At 36.5% G+C, this 19,596-nt stretch overlaps 1 non-coding gene across 1 annotated transcript; it reads right to left on the reverse strand.

Moving 5' to 3' along the window:
* Window positions 1-1,485: 1,485 nt before the first annotated feature.
* On the reverse strand, window positions 1,486-1,590 carry LOC122117585. Its single transcript, XR_006149209.1, has one exon. It is a non-coding gene; the product is annotated as a U6 spliceosomal RNA (small nuclear RNA).
* Between the last annotated feature and the right edge of the window lie 18,006 nt (window positions 1,591-19,596).

Here is a 19,596-nt window from a genome sequence, read left to right on the forward strand (position 1 = left end):
CTAACGTTATTACCATTTTAGTGTTGGAAAAAATTGTAATTAAAGGCAGTAAGTGTATGGCCCAAAGACACAGTGAGTGAGGAAGAAAATGAGTCAAAGTTTCCAAAAGTCTTTCAGCAATACACAAAAGGTAGATAAAATCTCTTCATTCTATGACACTCTCAGTTCAATATTCATATTGTCCAAGAAATAATAGTATACAATGTCTTGGTGACATTGGGTTATCATGCACAGAACTGAGCTTATAAATTGAGGTACAAAGAGAAGCATATTTCTTCTGTCCCACAGTTCCAGTATCCTTTTTAAAATGTACTAAAATTTTAAATATCAACACTTACTGTCTTTTAACAATTCCAAAACGAAATAAATTCACATATAATCAATCCAAAATGTTTTAAAAGTAGGAGATGATAAAACAGGCCCCTGTGAAGTAAATTTTCTTCTACTTTATACATTATTCTGAAAGCCTTTTGCTGGTTTATAACGCCTGTAATCCTACTACTGGGGATATCTACTCAGGAGCCTGAGATCTGTGGATAACAGTTGGAAGCCTATCAGGGTAAAATAAATTCATAAGATTATTTTTCAAAAATTTTAATGAACTAGCAAAGGGCCAGGAATGGAGATGTAGCTCATTTAGTAGCTCACTAATAGAGCAAAAAGGACTAGCAAGACCTTGAAACCCTGATTTCAAACTCTGAGCATGCCAACACACATGCAAGTGTGTTGGCACATGTGCATGTGCCCACACACATTTATTCAAAATACCTTCATATCAGTGTTTTTCACTAATTTCTTAACGATATTATGAGTGAAATAAAGGAAATAAACTCTTCCATCTCAGAACATTTTTATATGTTTTCATTGCAAATATGCTGTACAGAAGGGTCACAGTTACACGAGCAAGGCAATGAGTACATTTCCTAACAAGCATTGTTAACTCCTCCTTTATTATTCCCCTACTATCCCTTCCCTTCCACCTCCACAAGTCCACTCACCTCCTCCCTTCCCCTGCCTCAATTGTAAAGTTCATTTTACAACATAGTGTCTTGTGCATCTCATTGTTACAATGGGTGAACCTGTATCCCTATTTAAGCATTTACTTTTTCTTCTTCTCATCCACAAATTAGAAGAGACTATAGACAAGATGTAGGCGCACCAACCTCAAATACAGTGAAAACAGGTGTTATAACATGGGGTCGGAACATATAAAGAAGCAAAAAAAAAAAAAAAAAAAAAAAACACATTGTATGTTATAAGTATGTGAGAAACAATAGCAAGAAAGAAAAAACCACTTGTGTCACTAACGTCGGTTCATTTCCCTTAACATAATCTTATCTGGTCATATGCTCATAGCTTTTGATCTTTTCTGCTTATCCCAGACATATATTAGTTATTGAAAATTAGGGAAACCATGGGACCTATGTTTATTTGGACTTGGCTTACTACACTTCATAATCTATTTCCGAAGCCTTTCCATTTCCTAACAACTTAGGCGATGGAATGACAGGAGTTTGCCTGTCATCCTTAAGCAGGGGCCATGTTAATCTTCTCGGTATCATTCCAAATTTAGTGTATATGATGCTTCCTCTCTGCTTCTCAGGGAGCAGAGGAGGGAAGGCCTTCCCTCACCCTCCAGTACTGGAGATCTCCATCTTGGATACTGACAATGCTCGATGGAGCTGCTAGCTCCAACTTAAGCCTTGGAAGAAAACTGGAGTCATTTCGCAGGTCACAAGAACCTAAGCTGACCTGGCAGACTCAGCTCCACCCAGAGAAAAGTCACTCAGCTCGGGCGCCAGCCCTAGGAGTGGCTTTCTTCACTGGGTAATCAGAGCCAGAGGCTGCCCCTCCCTTTAGCAGCCTTGACAATCAATTGAAATTCAGTAAACATAAACCCGGAGAGTGGCTCCAGGCTGGGCTCTGTGAGTTTCTCACAAACTAGCCCCCGGGAAAAGCTAATGTTTCCTGAAAGTCCTCAACTCTACCCAGAACCTAGCCTCATCACAGCATCTCCAAACTTGAGGAAAAAGCCATCTCCCTCTTTTGTGATACTCAAAGCATATCTCCCTTCCATTGAACTAATCTGGGAGGAGGATCACAAAATCCTGGGTAAAGCAGAGCATTTTTCTGCCTGTTCAAACAAACTGACTTAAGAAACCAACCAAGCCACAGGAAAATCAAACACCACAAGCAGACCAGAGACTCCAACAAGAGGCTGGTTATGGACATAAGGGTGATACATGATTTTTCCGACCCCTACCAAAAAATTTTTTTCTTTTTTTTTTGGTACCTTTTATAAAAAATTTTTTCTAAAACTTTTTTTAAACTTTTAATTTTTACCTTTTTTGAAAAAAATTGTTTTCTAGTAACTTTTTTTCCTCTTATAATTTTTATTTTAGGGGTATATGTGTGTGTGCGTGTTTCTTTCTTTTCTTTTAAAAAAAATTCTTTTTGTTTTTTGTTTAGCTCTACTGAACTTCTGATCTTTTCTTCTTTCTTTCTTATCCTTTTCACCTTTTCTTCTCTTTCGTTCTTCTTTATGTGATTTAATTGTTGTTCTGCACATCCTCAGATAAACCCGTAGTCGATTAGTAGACCTTATTCCCCATTGTGTACACAGTTAATCCACAAATTCATTACTCAATTAAAAACCTCTTAGACTTAAAATCCTTAATAGCAGTACTACCTCTTTATACCTACATAATATTTTAAGTATTTTTATTTTTAAATTTTTCACATCTCCTTTATATTCCTCCCTGTCTCTCATTATATGCACGTTCTTCTCTGAATAGTTTGTATTCCTTTCTGCTTCATATTTTAAATTTTTACTTTTCTATTTTTCTTGGTCACTTTTTTCCCTTTCCTTTCTTCTTTTTTTTCGCTCTCTACTTTCATACTATCCAACTTATTTCCTTCTTTGAGATTAGGACTCAGTTAACTCTCCCTGTACATTCCCACATCACTCTATTCCTATTGTTAACCCACATCTCTCCCTAAACCTAATAATTTCTGGTTTACCAAATTCTTCTTCGTGGTTCAAACCCCATTAATATATAGTTGTTAAAAGTTGAATAGATGTATCTGTTGAACTAGACTGTATCTGCAGAATATTGACTGTGCAAATACAGACTTTGGTTGATGCTTGCCTTAAGAAAGTGTTCTAGCAAAAAACTGGTGTTATTTTCATCCCAAATGGGCAGAGTAAGCTGGAAAAACACAAGAAAAATGGCAAGTCCGGGTATCTCCACTCCCACTCATGATAATCAGGAAACAGAACAGATAATGAATAATGCACTGCTGGCAAACATGATAAATGAAAATATTGAAAACATACAAAGGACTCTGTATGAGCGTGATAGGGAAACAGAGGAGGCAAACAAAAGGTCAATGGAGGAAAAGATTGAAAACTTACAAAGGACTCTGTATGAGCGTGATAGGGAGAGAAAAGAGGCAATCCAAAGATTTATACAGGAATATCATGAGCGTGAGGAAGCTACTCAAAAAATGATACAGGATTTGCGTGAGCAGCTTGAGAATACTCAAAGAGAAAGGCAGGAATGGTGTGAGCAGGCTGAGAACACGCAAAGTGAACTACAGGAATGGCATGAACATCAGGAAGCTAAGCAAAGAGTAATACAGGAATTGATAGAGCAGGATGAGTATACACAAAGATCACTAAAGGCATTCATGGGAGCCATTAAAAAAGAGCTGAGGGAAGTCAGGGAGACCACAAAGGGAATGCTGAATGGAACCCAAAAGAAGGAATGGGAGTCCAAGGAAACCATAAACAATCAACTACGTGATTTTAGAATAAACATTGAACACCCAATTAAGGAAGTAAAGACGTTCATTCAAGATCTAAAACAAAGCTGCAACAAAGGATTTGAAGCCATCAAAGCTGACTAATTAGAAGGAGAAGAATTTAAAATTAAAGTAGAAAGCCTTGACAGTAGGTTAGAGGATTGAAGACAGCCTAGATATTATAGAGAAAGAACATACAACCATCCAAGCCAAGTCCAAGAAATATGATAGATCTATCCAACACTTGGAAGACACCATCAGAAGGCCTAATCTGAGGATAATGGGTGTAGAGGAGCACCTAGAAACAGAAGTTAATGGTCTAGGAAATTTGTTTAATAGGATCCTAGCAGAGAACTTCCCAAGCATGCAAAAAGATAGGCCTATTCAGATACAAGAAGCTTTTAGAATTCCAAATAGACCAGACCAGAATAGGAAATCCCACTGTCACATTATAATCCACACAGGATCAACTCAGACCAAGGAAAATATCCTTAAAGCTGTGAAGGAGAAAAGATGAATAACTTATAAAGGGAAACCAATTAGAAACTACACAGATTACTCAGCAGAGACAATCAAGGCAAGAAGAGCCTGGAATTATCTATGCCATGCCCTAAAAACAAACAACTATCAAGGAAGAATACTCTACCCAGCTAAACTCTCCTTCATAACTGAAGGCCAAATAAAAACCTTCCATAGCAAAGAAAAATTGAAACAATACATCTCCACCAAACCAGCCCTACAAAAGATTCTTAAAGATGTCCTACACATAGAAAACCAACAAGACCGCAATAAAGGCCAAGAAACTGCACCCACACTGAGAATCCAAGAACCATAGGAAGAACCCAGTTTTAGGAGCCCCAAGAAGGTGGATAACAAGGCAGGAACTCCCAAATACCTTTCAGTCCTATCTCTCATTATTAATGGACTTAACTCTCCAATTAAGTGACATAGACTGTCTAGTTGGATTAAAAAACAAGATCTTTCTATCTGGTGCCTTCAGAAGTCACATTTTGCCAGTAAAACAAACACATTTTTAATGTTAAAGTCTGGAGCAAAATCTACCAAGCAAGCGGCCCCCATAAATAGTCGATAGTTACAATCCTAATATCAGATAAAATAACTTCAAATTAAAATTTGTGAGAAGAGATAAAGAAGGTCGCTACATACTAATTAAGGAACCTCTCCTTCAGGAGCATATTACAATTCTAAATATCTATTCGCCAAACAACGGAGCACCCAAATTTATCCAATAAACACTACTTTCCCTCAAATCCCACATAGATCCAAAGACATTAATTGTTGAGGATTTTAACACACCAATCTTCCCACTAGATAGATCAACTCGGAAAAACCTCAACAGAGAAACCGCAGATCTAAACAACTGCCCAGATCAACTAGTTGTTACAGCCATCTACTGAATATTTCACCCAGCAGCTTCAGAAGTTTACTTTCTGAGCAGCACATGGAACATTTTCTAACATAGACCACATTTTAGGTCACAAAGCAAACTTGTCCTAATTCAGAAACATTGAATTTATATCATGCATTCTCTCTGACCACAAGGGAAGAAAATTAGAACTCAACACCGAAAGCCACCAAAGAAAGTCTTGTAACACACAAAGGCTGAACAAAACACTATTGAATGACCAGTGGGTCATGGAAGAGACTAGAAAGGAAATTCAAATTTTCATGATATTCAACACAAATGAGCACACAAATTACCAGCTCCTCTGGGACACAGTAAAGGCAGTACTCAGAGGCAAATTTGTAGCTCTGAGTTCCTACATCAACAAATTGGAGAGATATGAAACCAACAATTTAATAAGACATCTGAACTTCCTTGAAAAAGAGCAGCAAGCTAAACCCCAATCCAGTAGACAGAAAGAAATAATTAAAATTAAATCAGAATTAAATGAACTAGAATCCAAAAAAACTATAGAAAGAATGAACAAAAGAAAGATTTGGTTCTTTGAAAAAATTAACAAACCGTTACCAAATCTTATCAGAAAAAGTAGAGAACACACCAAATAAATAAATTCAGAGATGAGAATGGAAACATCAGCACAGAAACAACCAAGATTCAGAACATTATAAGGGGATAATTCTCAAAACTATATCTAATTAGTATGAGAACTTGGCAGAAATGGAGCTTTTCCTAGCAAATATTGACATGACAAAACCAAACCAAGATGAGTTAAACCATCTTAACAGGCCCATATCAAGCATTGAAATAGAAACAGCAGTAAGAGAACTCCCAGCTACAAAAAGTCCAGGAACAGATGGATTTACAGAGGAATTCTACACAGACTTCAAAGCAGAGCTAACACCAATACTCCTCCAATTCTTCAATGAAATTGAAAGAGAAAGTTCACTACCGAACACATTTTATGAATCCATCATAACCCTCATCCCAAAATCAGGCAGGGACTCATCAAAGAAAGAGAACTATAGACCCATTTCTTTGATGAACATTGATGTAAAGTTTCTCAACAAAATTTTGGCCAATCAACTTCAACAATTCATCCAAAAAATCATACACTATGACCAAACAGGATTCATTTTAGGGATGCAAGCCTGGTTCAATACATGCAAATCAATTAATATTATTCATCACATCAACAGGAGCAAGGATAAGAACCACATGGTTTTCTAAACAGAATCAGAAAAGCATTCAACAAGATCCAGCACCCCTTTATGATGAAGGTTTTGGAAAAATTAGGAATCCATGGAACATTCCTCAATACAATAAAGGCTGTATATGACAAGCCTACAGCCAGCATTATACTTAATGGTGAAAAAATAAAGCCATTTCCTCTTAACTCAGTAACAAGAAAAGGACATCCACTCTCTCCACTTCTCTTCAATCTAATATTAGAATGCCTAGCTACACCAATAAGACAAGATGCAAACATAAAGGGGATCCAAATAGGGAAAGAAGAGATAAAATTCTCCCTCTTTGCAGATGACATAATCTTCTCCACTCCCAAATTACTCAAGCTGATTCAAAACTTTGGCAAATTAACAGGGTATAAAATTAACCCCCCAAAATCGATGGTTTTCTGTATTTCAACAATGAGAAAAGTGTGGCTGAAATTAGGAAAGCAACTCCATTTGTAATAGCCCCACAAAAAATAAAATACCTAGGAATTAACTTAACCAAAGAAGTGAAGGACCTCTATGATGAAATCTTTAAAAACTTGAAAAAGAAGATCAAAACAGAACTTAGAAAATGGGAAAAACTCCCAAGCTCCTGGATTGCAAAGATTAACATCGTGAAAATGGCAATACTTGCCAAGGCTATCTACAAATTCAATGCAATATCTATCAAAATTCAAACCTCATTCTACAAGGGAATAGAAGAGGAAATCCAAAAATTCATATGGAACTATAAAAGACCCCGAATAGCAAAACCGCTCCTCAACGGAAAGAATGCTGCTGGAGGAATATCAATACCAAATTTCAAACTCTACTATAAAGCCATAGTAATCAAAACAGTTTGTCACTGGCACAAGAACAGACCTCAGGACCAATGGAATTGAATTGAAAACCCAGAAATGAACCTACAGAACTATAGCCATCTAATCTTCGATAAGGGAACTAAAAAAAAATGGAATGGAAGAAAGACAGCCTCTTCAGTAAATGGTGCTGGCAAAATTGGTTAACTACCTCTAGAAAACTAAACTAGACACTTACATATCACCAAGCACAAAAATCAACTCCTAATGGATCAAAGACCTCGGAGTCAAAGCAGACACTCTGAAAACATTACAGGATGGAATAGGAGAAACCCTAGGTCTCTTTGGCACAGGCCGAAATTTTCTTAATAGCGACCCGGAAACACAACAAATCAAAGAAAGGTTGGACAAATGAGATTGCATGAAGTTGCAGAGCTTCTGCATGGCAAAGGACATAGCTAGCAAGATCAATAGAAAGCCCACAGATTGGGAGAAGATCTTCACTAGCCATACAACGGACAAGGCTCTCATACCTAAAATATACTTGGAACTCAAAAAATTAAATCCCCCAACAACAAATCCTCAAAGAAAAAAATGACCAATAAATATGTGGGCTAAAAGCTTAAAGAGAAACTTCTGTGAAGAAGAAAGAAGGATGACCAATAGATACATGAAGAATTACTGAACTTCCCTAGCCATAAAAGAAAGGAAAATCAAAACAACATTAAGATACGACCTCACCCCAGGAAAATAGCAACAGATGCTGGAGGGGATGTGGACAGAAGGGAACATTACTTCATTGTTGTTGGGAGTGTAAACTTGTTCAACCTCTTTTTGAAACTAATATGGAGGTTCCTCAAAAGACTCCACATAGAGCTCCCCTATGACCCAGCAATCCCACTTTGGGGCATTTATCCAAATGCTTACAAACAAGACCACACTAAAGCTACCAGCACAACTATGTTTATTGCTGCATTATTTACTATAGCTAAGATATGGAACCAACCCAGATGGCCCTCAGTAGATGAATGGATCAAGAAAATGTGGTATATATACAGAATGGAATTCTAGGCCTCCATCAGAAAGAATGACAGTGCCCCATTTGTTAGGAAATGGAAAGACTTGGAAAAAATTATATTAAATGAAGTAAGCCAAGCCCAAAGAAACATAGGTCCCATGTTTTCCCTTATTTGCAATATCTAGTATATGTATGAGTCAAGCAGAAAAGGTCAGATAAGTTGATGTTAGGAAAATGAACCCTAAGATATGTATTTAAATGTGTTTTTTCTTTCGTGCATTTGTTTCTAACTCATTTATAAGATTATTTCTTAGTTGCTTTGTATGTCCCTCCCCCATATTATAACCCCTGCTTTCACTGTTTTTGGTGTTGATATAATTTGTGGAGGGGAAGGGGAAAAACAAGTCATTTAAACAAGGATACAGGTTTACCCGTTGCAACAATGAGAAGTACAAGTTGTCATGTTTAAAACGAACTTTACAACTTTGGTGTGGGGGAGGGGGTGAGGAGTGAGTGGGGAGGACAGGGGGGGCTGGGAAGGGATAAGAAGGGGAAACAAAGGAGGAGGCTACAATGCTTGATAAGAAATGTACTGAATATCTTGCCCATGTAATTGTAACCCCTCTGTACAGTATTTTCACAATAAAAAATAAATAAAAAATAATTCCAGATATTTATATTTCAAGAGAAGTGTAGGAGGCGGAATTCAAGTATTCTATACAAGGGACCTGTCATAATGAACACTACAGCAAGTGTTAAGGTTTGTTAAAAGTTTTAATGTTTGAAATGTATTTAATTTTGGGTATTTGCTTATATATGCCCAAACTAGGTCTGTTAGGCAGGTCATAATTCTTTTCTATAAAATAGTTAAGATTCATGGTAGCAGACATATACCACTAAGTATCTACATTTCAGAGTTTAGAAACGTTACTAATGAGAACTTGCAAAATCTTTGTGTAAAGCAGCAGAGTAAATAGTTGACTTTATTATCTACACAGTTTCTATTAAAACTATAGCACTTCCTTACTTTATTTTTTTTTAATTTTATTTTATTTGAGAACATACTGTACAGAGGGGTTACAATTACATGGGCAGGATAATGCATACATTTCTTACCAAGCATTGCAGCCTCCTCCTTTGTTTACCCTTCACCTCCCTTCCCAGCCTCCCCCCTCTCCCCCACCCAATCATACCCCCCCTCCCCCCCCCCACCGACATGGTAAAGCTGGTTTTGACATGACATTTTGTACTTCTCATTGTTGCAACAGGTCCACCTGAATCCTTAAACGACTTGTTAGTCCCCGTCTCCTCCTCATGTTATACTGACATCAAATATAGTGAAAGCGGGGGTTACACTGTGGGGGAGGGACATACAAAGCAACAAAGAAATAATCTTATAAATGCGTTAGAAACACATGCATGAAAGAAACAAAAACATTAAAATACTTATTTGAGGGTTCGTTTTCTTAACATCACATTCTCTGACTTTTTCCGCTTGACTCATACCTATACTAGATATTGCAAATAAGGGAAACCATGGGACCTATGTTTCTTTGGGCCTGGCTTACTTCACTTAATATAACTTTTTCCAAGCCTTTCCATTTCCTAACAAATGGGGAAATGTCATTCTTTCTGATGGAGGCATAGAATTCCATTGTGTATATATACCACATCTTCTTGATCCATTCATCTACTGAGGGGCATCTGGGTTGGTTCCATGTCTTAGCTATGGTAAATAATGCTGCAATAAACATAGTTGTGCTGGTAGCTTTAGTGTGACCTTGTTTGTGATCATTTGGGTAAATGCCCAAAAGTGGGATTGCTGGGTCATTGGGGAGCTCTATGTGGAGTCTTTTGAGGAACCTCCATACTGCTTTCCAAAGTGGTTGAACAAGTTTACATTCCCACTAACAATGAAGTAAGGTTCCTTTCTGTCCACATCCCCTCCAGCATCTGTTGTTGTTAGAGTTCTTGTAGACTATTGTACACTATCTGTAGACTATTGACTGTACAAATGCAAACTTTGGTTGATGGTTGCCTTAAGATAGTGTTCTAGCACAAAACTGGTGCTATCTTCATCTCAAATGGGCAGAGTAAGCCGGAAAAACACAAGAAAAATGGCAAATTCGGGTATCTCAATTCCCAATCATGATAATCAGGGGTTAGAACAGATAATGAATAATCCAGAGGAGAGTTCCCAAACAGCTCTACAAACACTGCTGGCAAACATGATAAATGAAAAGTTTGACAACGTACAAAGGACTCTGTATGAGCGTGACAGGGAGAGAGAGGAGGCATCCCAGAAGTTTATACAGGAATATCATAAGCGTGAGGAAGCTACTCAAAAACTGATACAGGATTTGCGTGAACAACTTGAGAATACTCAAAGAGAAAGGGAGGAATGGCGTGAGCAGGCTGAGAACACTCAAAGAGATCTGCAGGAATCCCACGAACGGGAGGAAGCTAATCAAAGAGTAATACAGGAATTGAGAGACCAGGTAGAGAACACACAAAGATCACTAAAGGCATTCATGGAATCCATTAACAAAGAGCTGAAGGAAGTCAGGGAGACCACAAAGGGAATGCTGAATGGAACCCACTTCCTTACTTTATATGTTAGAGAGGAACAAATGAAGATATAAAACATATACAAATTATAAGATGAACCACAAATAGCAATCTTAGTGGGTGACTTTAACCACTACTCATAGCCTATAAAATTCTTGTTGAACATCATAATCTTAGCCACTGTTAACTGTAAAGAAATATGACAATAATAAAATCTAATATATAGTACACTTTAAATACTGAAAACACTGGTAATTGTTTTGTTTTTTATTTTATTAATCATTAATACTTAATTATCGGCGTTCTGTATTTGTAGCATTGTTTTCCTTGTTGTAATAGGATACAACTTTTTGTAAGTTGTCATTAGGAGGTACTTTGAGAAGGTTACTGGGATAGCCAAACCATTTTTTATCGGTGCATGTAAATTTAAAAAGAGGAAAATTAAGAACAAAATATTTATTTATAAAATGGTCAAGTAGAATCTGAATCAGGAATATTGATAAATGTCCACACTTAAAATCTTAGTCCTAGGCTGTAGTAGAGCTATTACAGAGTTGAGGCCAAAAACGTGGGAGACTGTGTTTTGTTTTGTTTTTTATTTGGATTTTGTTTTTCATGGGGCTTGAACTCTTTGGCCAGGGTTCTGGCCTTCAGCTCAAGGCTAGTGCTACCACTTGAGCCACAGCACCACTTGCATCTTTTTCTGCTTATGTGAAGCTGAGGAATCAAACCCAAGGCCTCATGCATGCAAGGCAGGCACTCTACCATTGAGCCACCTTCCCAGTACCTGAGAGACTGTATTTTAAAAAATCATCTAAACAACATTTGCTTCTGCTTTGGGTTATATAATGAAATATATGAATATCTTTTTACGTTTTGTGCATTGTTGTACTTCTAAATATATACTAACTTCATCCACTTCATCCTTTTTAAAGTCATGAAATATCTCTGAGAGTTTGCTTCTGTGAAGATTGTTTTGCATTTATAATTTCTTCTGAGTCATTTTTATTTTTTTCAAAATCACTTTATATTTAATGCTGATGGGTATTTACAAAGAGAAGGGATATAGAGCATTTAGTTTACAAAGTGAACATTAAAATTTGACCTCAAAAAAAAAATCAGCCTTAACACATATTTTCATATCTTTCCCCACATTCTCCCTAAAAGATGACAATATTAAGAATGTCTGAGGGAAGCGTTTTAGCTCCAATTTTCTTGGGCTTCCTAGGTTTAGAATTCTTAAATTACAGGCTGTAATGGAAAAAGATATTTTGGTGCACTTTGCCCTTCATACTGTTTCTTGTCCTTTCCTTTTCTCGACTCCATTATTAGAGATTTTTTTCAGAGATGACTCTATCTCAAATTTTCCCTCTTCCTACATGGACAAATGAATTTGCAGATCAAGACTCTTAGACAGAAAGAATTTAAGAGCCTGAATCTAAGATACTTCTCTCATACCCCATCCCTACAAAGACACAAGTACCAAAGCAGGATACATAGTTTCATATTTTTCTACCAAGGCCAAGGCATGAGGATGCTTGCTTCTGAGGGTGCCTGTTTGGGGCTCTTCTTGATGTTGCAGATTAACTTTATATCTAGTTCCATTATCAGCTACCAAGGATGGCATGTTTATACCATCAGGAGGTTGGCTCAACAGGAAGGCTGGATGTGTCGCCTATGAGGGGCTCCAAGGATCCCTCATGAATGGCACAGACAATCTGTGTTGGAAATACAGGAGGCAATTAAGGTATCCTACAAACACCTTCTCAGCAAGGCAAAGTTTACTTCTGTGGAAGGCATTCTGTCTGTCACACGCCCAAGTTGAATAAACACACTGGACAGGCAGCTCACCATTGGCTCCCATGAATTTGAACTTTGGAATCATCTTTCATATTGGCTCAAATTTTTGACTTCTTTCAAACTAGTCAAAAGTTTTCATAATCAACCAAATCCAGAACACCTGGACATATGAAAAATAACCAACTTTTACCCGGTGTTCTACCACTAGTGCCATGCCTCTAGCCCCTGGAACTTCTCTAAAATAGCATTGGCAAGGTTTTGACTACCTTTACAAGGGAAGTGCTTGTATCAATCAAGTACTTCAGGATTTAACTTCTACAATTCTCCCATCTGATTTTGCTTTCTTTTCTTCCAACCAATAAACACTGACTTTCCTATTCAGCAGTATCCAATAAGATATTTTGATTTAAAAAATGGTTTGTTTAAGGCAGTTTTTCAGTCAGTTACTGAACAAAACCTGTTGTACAAGACCTAAAGCAACCATGCACACATTACTATGAAACAATTACTAAAGAGGTAAATATTGACACAATAACTCATTGTTAAAATGCTTGTTCTATCATCAAACTAGTAAAGGGATCTGCCAACATACAAAGAAACAACCTTTTTTATAAGTGACTGGGGGCTGGTCTGGGGTTTGATTTCATGCTCTGGGCACTGTCCACTTTAGCCACAACTCAAAGCTACCACAATGTAGTATCTTTTTTACAGCCTCATTGGAAATAAAAGTCTCATCTTTCCTGCCTGGGTTGGCTTCAAACACAGATCTTCAGAATTCAGCCACCTGAGCATTTAGGATTATACTCAGCATCATCTCAGTTTTTAGGTAATTTTTTTTTGCCAGTACTAAATCCTTGTAAGTCTTTCTGTAGCATTGGCCTCCAACCACCACAGAGATTCCCTTTGAAGTATATTTATTCTTTTATTTTTATATGTTTATTGTAAAAATACTGTATAGAGGGGTTAGTTACATGAGCAAGGTAAAGCATACATTTCCCATCAAGCATTGTTACCTCCTCCTTTGTATTTCCCCTACCATCCCTAACCTCCCAGCTCCAAAACTACCTTATACACTCCCTCCCACACCCCCTAAATTGTAAAGTTTGTTTTTCAACAGTGTCTGGTGCATCTAATTGTTACAATGGGTCAACCTGTATTCCCATTTAAGCATTCTGTTTTTTCCATTTCTCTCCCCAAACTAGAGAAGTGTATATACAAGATGCAGAACACCAACATCAAACTCATTGGAAACAGGGGTTAGGCTGTTTGGGGGGGGGGGGCAGAATATAAAGAAACAAAAATCAAATGGAACATTATAAATATGTTAGAACAATAGCAATAAAGAAAAAACCACTTGTGTCCCAATGTTTGGGCTCATTTCAGTTATCACCTTCTTATCTGGTCAAGTATCTGGTCAAGTATCGTATTTAGACCTATTTTTTTCCCATTCAATCCTACCAGTGGCTCCTACTTACTTTTCCATGGTGGCATTTTCAATTAACAAACACTACTGAAAAATAAAAGCACATATTGGAATAATTTGTTTATGGAGATCATAGATTGTGGAGAATAAAACTAATAATAAAACTAATAAAAGAATAAAAAAGAATAAAATTAATTTGAGTTCCTGTTTCTTGTTTCTAGCTTTAAACTCTTTGGAAAATTTTCAAGCGCCCCTAAGTAGCATAGTTATAAATATGAAGTTTGAATGACCTGATAACTAAGAAGTATCTCCTCATTAATTTATGGTGTTTGAGAATGTTCAGGTGTGGGTTGGCCAATGGAACTAAAGCACAGATTCTACTCCAGTTGGCCAGTAACATCTCCAATAGTGGTCTCATGAAATACCACCAGACATTTCCCCTGGCTATGATTAGTACTTATTGCTCATCTTAAAGGATTGGCCTTCGCTACATCCAGGTAAGATTCCAAGAAATGTCCAGTTTTCCCCAGGTAGTTAACCTGGAAAGAATGGAGCTGGTCAGTTTCAGGGGTTTTTGAAATAGACTCTTGCTTCTGAGAAGAGCAACAGCATGTTCCAAGTTGTCTCTGATCACATTTCCCTGCCACACAATCATAGCAGTACTCTGTACATGCATGAAAAATTTTGTGACTTTATACCAACAAGCTGAATTTGACTCTTTCTTTATTTGTAAGCTAAGCTGGAAAATGTAAAGACTCTTCACTTTACTTTTTTCTTTCTCTAGCAGTCAACAAATATATTCTTCAATATGTAGAGTACATCCATTTACAGATGAGAAATGAGAGGCCAACAGTCAATGTAATGAGTAAATATTGCTACTATAATTTGTGTCTGAGCTCTTCACTCTGTGTGCTTACAAGAACCAGTAATTTGGTGATGGAGAGGACCAATATGAAAAGACTATGGGGAAAAATACTTTGGAAAAGTTGCTTAAATCTAGGTGATCATTGATGATTACTTGAAACAGGCTGGTGTCAGGGGCACAAAAAAGGAGTACATAGAAATCATATTAGTGACAGAAACTGAGAAAATGTTGATCATTCATCTTAACTAATGGGCAGGAGTAAAAGGTTAAGAAGAAATCTGAAGTGTTCTATGTCTCTGGCCAGGCAACTGTATTAGTGATATTCTTGGCGATAAGGACTACAGGTAGAAATGATAGATTTAGGGGGAAAAGTCTCTGATAGTTCTAAATTTTATAATAAAAAGATGCAAAGATAGGTCTCTTTAGATATAATAAAAATACCTACGACCAGGAATATGAAAAAGAATAGTAAAATCGGGGGGCATTTTTAAAGGGAAGACGAAATGGAAAGTTCTGACAAACTGTGAGCAATGTGAGCACCAGTGAGGACAAGATTAGAAGAATGAGATAAATAAGGAAACAAGAAAGTAATAAACACAGATTTACAGAAGTAAAGAAAGGGAAAAAATTGCAGGGAGAAAAGGACAAAACTGTTACAGAGATATTGTAAGAAATATGCTATTTGGATTTGAAAACTAAAAGGATATACACAAGTTCAATAAGAACAGTATTTTTGTAAAATGATAGAGATATGTCATATTGATAAAATTTTGATATATGAATGTGAAGCCATACAATTCTGGATCCATGAATTCAACAGATCCTGCTGATTTTAAATGTTGGGAACAAATACTTTTATCCTGACCTTAGAAGAATTATACAGATGTAACTGTCATGAACTTTATTTAGAGGTATTCTGTGAATACTTTTGAAACCTTTGTTTAGCCATGAGATTGTAGATTGAACTACAGCACAGACAAGTCTAATTTGTCCTACAGTTCCAATGAGTTACCCATGTATCCACATCAGTTTGGGATTTTATTGACATATATGTAGATATGTTTGGGTATCTTATCAGTCTATCCATTATAAATGTAGGACAAGTAACACCAAATATTAGGTTGAACATACAGCTTCACTGATATTACTGAAGTCTCCTCAAATTGATTCATCTTTAGCAATGGAATAATCATAACTGCCAAATACTCTATTTAAATCTATTTCTTGTTAGGGATATCTCCATGCTGCCACAAATTGTTATATGTAGGAAGTGCTTTTATAAACTTCAAGCTTTTATTGAATGGAAGAGTTCAACCATTATCCTCACTACTAATACTAAATTCCTAAAAGATAAGGCATTTTGCTTTAATGACTTTCTTTCATTTTCTCATACACATTGGCAAGGAGGGAAGGATTCTAATGTAAAATAATACAATGGTGACTTGTAATAACATTACATCTAGGATCTAGTGTTAATTCAGATACTTACTAATTATCTCCAAATTTTGTGGATATTTATATTTCTCCTGGGTAAATTAATGATTTCTAAGAAAATGTCCCTAAGGAGCCTTTCAATTCTAGTATAACTGCTTATTTCAAAATGCTTTAAATTCTACATCCTGTAATGTGAGCATAGGGTTAAACTGTGGAACTTTCCCCTTCAGATACTGAGCACTACCCTATTGCTTAACATGGAGAAAGTATCCTCATACATAGACTGGGCGAAGGCAAAAAAGAAGTGGTAGTTGAACAATGTTCTTAGCAGTTTGTACAGATGAAATGGGAATAGAGTAACTGTGAACTCAAAAGGAACGTGCAAAAAAAAAAAAAGACAAAGGCACAAAGTAGAATATGCCAAGGAAATGCTGAAGGACAATTTCAGGTGTGAGGGTGTGTTCAAAGTACAGTCAGACGATGTATTTGGAGAACTCGGGAAAAAACTGCTTTAAACCATTCAAGGACAATCATATAAGTAGAATCCCCTAACTCTGACTCTCTAATCAACACCAACATCATCAATTTAGGGAGTATTTTTAAAGAGCAAAGTGAGAAAAAGTAGACTTATCACAGTTAGGGGTCAGGTTGAAGTAATGACAATCACATAAATGTTCTTATAAATTTTCACTTATTTTGGAGCATTGTAGTGGGAAAAAGCCAAATAAATATCTTGCATGAATCTAAATTAAGCGGGAAGTAGGATATTGGTCTCTTTTTAACTTGAAAGTTATAGAGTATATCTTTTATATTGTGAAAATAAAACAGAGAGAGGTTACAATTGCATGGAAAACATAATGAGTATATTTCATTTTTTTCTAGTTTTTGTTTTTTTTATTGTGAATATACTGTACAGAGGGGTTAAATTACATGGGCAAGATAATGAGTATATTTCTTATCAAGCATTGTTGCTACCTCCTTTGTTTCCAATTCCCATTCCTTCTCATCCCACATCCCCCATACTCAGTCCTCGCCCATCTCCCCGACCAAAATTGTAAAGTTCGTTTTTTGACATAACGACTTGTACAGTTCATTGTTACAATGGGTCCACCTGTATCCCTAGTTAAATGATTTGTTTTTGTCCTTCCTCTCCACAAATTATACCAACATCAAATACAGTGAAATCAGGAGTTATACCGTGGGGAATGGACATACAAAGCAACAAATAAATAATCTTATAAATATGTTAGAAACAATCGCATGAAAGAAAAAAAAAACATTTGAATACTTATCTTGAGGTTCATGTCCCTAACATCAACTAATCTGACATTTTCTGCTTGACTCAGACATATACTAGATATTGTAAATAAGGGAAACCATAGGACCTATGTTTATTTGGCCCTGGCTTATTTCATTTAATATAATTTTTCCAAGTCTTTCCATTTCCTAACAAATTTTGCAATGTCATTTTTTCTGATGGAGGCATAGAATTCCATTGTGTATATATACCATATTTTCTTGATCCAGTCATTTACTGAGGGGCATCTGGGTTGATTCCATATCTTAACTATGGTAAATAATGCAGCAATAAACATAGTTGTCCTGGTAGCTTTAGTGTGGCCTTGTTTATGATCATTTGGGTAAATGCCCCAAAGTGGGATTGCTTGATCATAGGGGAGCTCCATGTGAAGTTTTTGAGGAAACTCCATACTGCTTTCAAAAGTGGTTGAACAAGTTTACATACCCATTAACAATGCAGTAAAGTTCCCTTATGCCCACATCCCCTCCAGCATCTGTTATTAGAGTGCTTGATTATAGCCTTTCTATCTGGGGTGAGGTGATATCTCAGTGTTGTTTTGATTTGCATTTCTTTTATGGCTAGAGAGGTTGAGCATTTCTTCACGTGTCTATTGGCCATCCTTCTTTACTCTTCAGAGAAGTTTCTCTTTAAGACTTTAGCCCGCTTATTTATTGGGCAGTTGTTTCTTTTTGGATTTGTTATTGGGAGATATACTGTTTTGAGTTCCAGGTATATTTTAGATATGAGACTCTTGTCCATTGTGTGGCTAGTGAAGATCTTCTCCCAATCCGTGGGCTTTCTATTCATCTTGCTAGCTATGTACTTTGTCATGCAGAAGCTCTGCAATTTTATGCAATCTCATTTGTCCAACCTTTCTTTCATTTGTTGCGTGTCTGGGTCTCTATTAAGAAAATTTTGGCCTGTGACAAGGAGACCTTGGGTTTCTCCTATTCCATCCGGTAATGATTTCAGAATGTCTGCTTTGACTCTGAGGTCTTTGATCCATTTGGAGTTCATTCTGGTGCAGGGTGATATATAAGCATCTAGCTTTAGTTTTCTACAAGTATTTAACCAATCTTGTCAGCACCATTTACTGAACAGGCTGTCTTTCTTCCATTCTACTTTTTTAGCTCCGTTATTAAAGATTAGATGGCTATAGGTCTGTAGGTTCATTTCTGGGTTTTAACATCTATTCCAATGTCCTGAAGTCTGTTTTTGTGCCAATACCAAGCTGTTTTGATTACTGTGGCTTTATAGTAGAGTTTGAAATTTGGTATTGATATTCCGCCAACACTGTTCTTTCTGTTAAGGATCATTTTGCTATTCAGAGTCCTTTATTGTTCCCTATGAATTTTTGGATTTCCTCTTCTATTTCCTTGAAGAATGAGGTTGGAATATTGATAAATATCACATTGAATTTGCAGATGCCCTTGGGAAATATTGCCATTTTCATGATGTTGATCTTTCCAATCCAGGATCATGGGAGTTTTTGCCACTATCTATGTTCTATTTTGATTTCATTTTCAGGGTTTTAAAGTTTTCATAATAGAGGTCCTTCACTTCTTTGGTTAAGTTAATTCCTAGGTATTTTATTTTTTGTTGGTCTATTATGAATGGAGTTGCTTTCCTAATTTCAACCACACTTTTCTCATTGTTGGCATAGAGCAAAGCCATTGATTTTGGGGGGTTAATTTTATACCCTGTTACTTTGCCAAACTTTTGAATCACCTTGAGTAATTTGGGAGTGGAATCCATGTGATTCTTTAAATACTGTATCATGTCATCTGCAAAGGAGAGTTTTACTTTTTTCACTATTTGGATCACTTTTATGTTTTCATCTTGTCTTATAGCTATAGCTAGGCATTCCAATACTAGATAGAAGAGAAGTGGAGAGAGTGGACATCCTTGTCTCATTCCAGATTTAAGAAG

The sequence above is a fragment of the Dipodomys spectabilis genome, unplaced genomic scaffold (genome assembly GCF_019054845.1).
Source record: "Dipodomys spectabilis isolate Male_0828 unplaced genomic scaffold, ASM1905484v1 ptg000144l, whole genome shotgun sequence".
Classification (NCBI taxonomy): Eukaryota; Metazoa; Chordata; class Mammalia; order Rodentia; family Heteromyidae; genus Dipodomys; species Dipodomys spectabilis.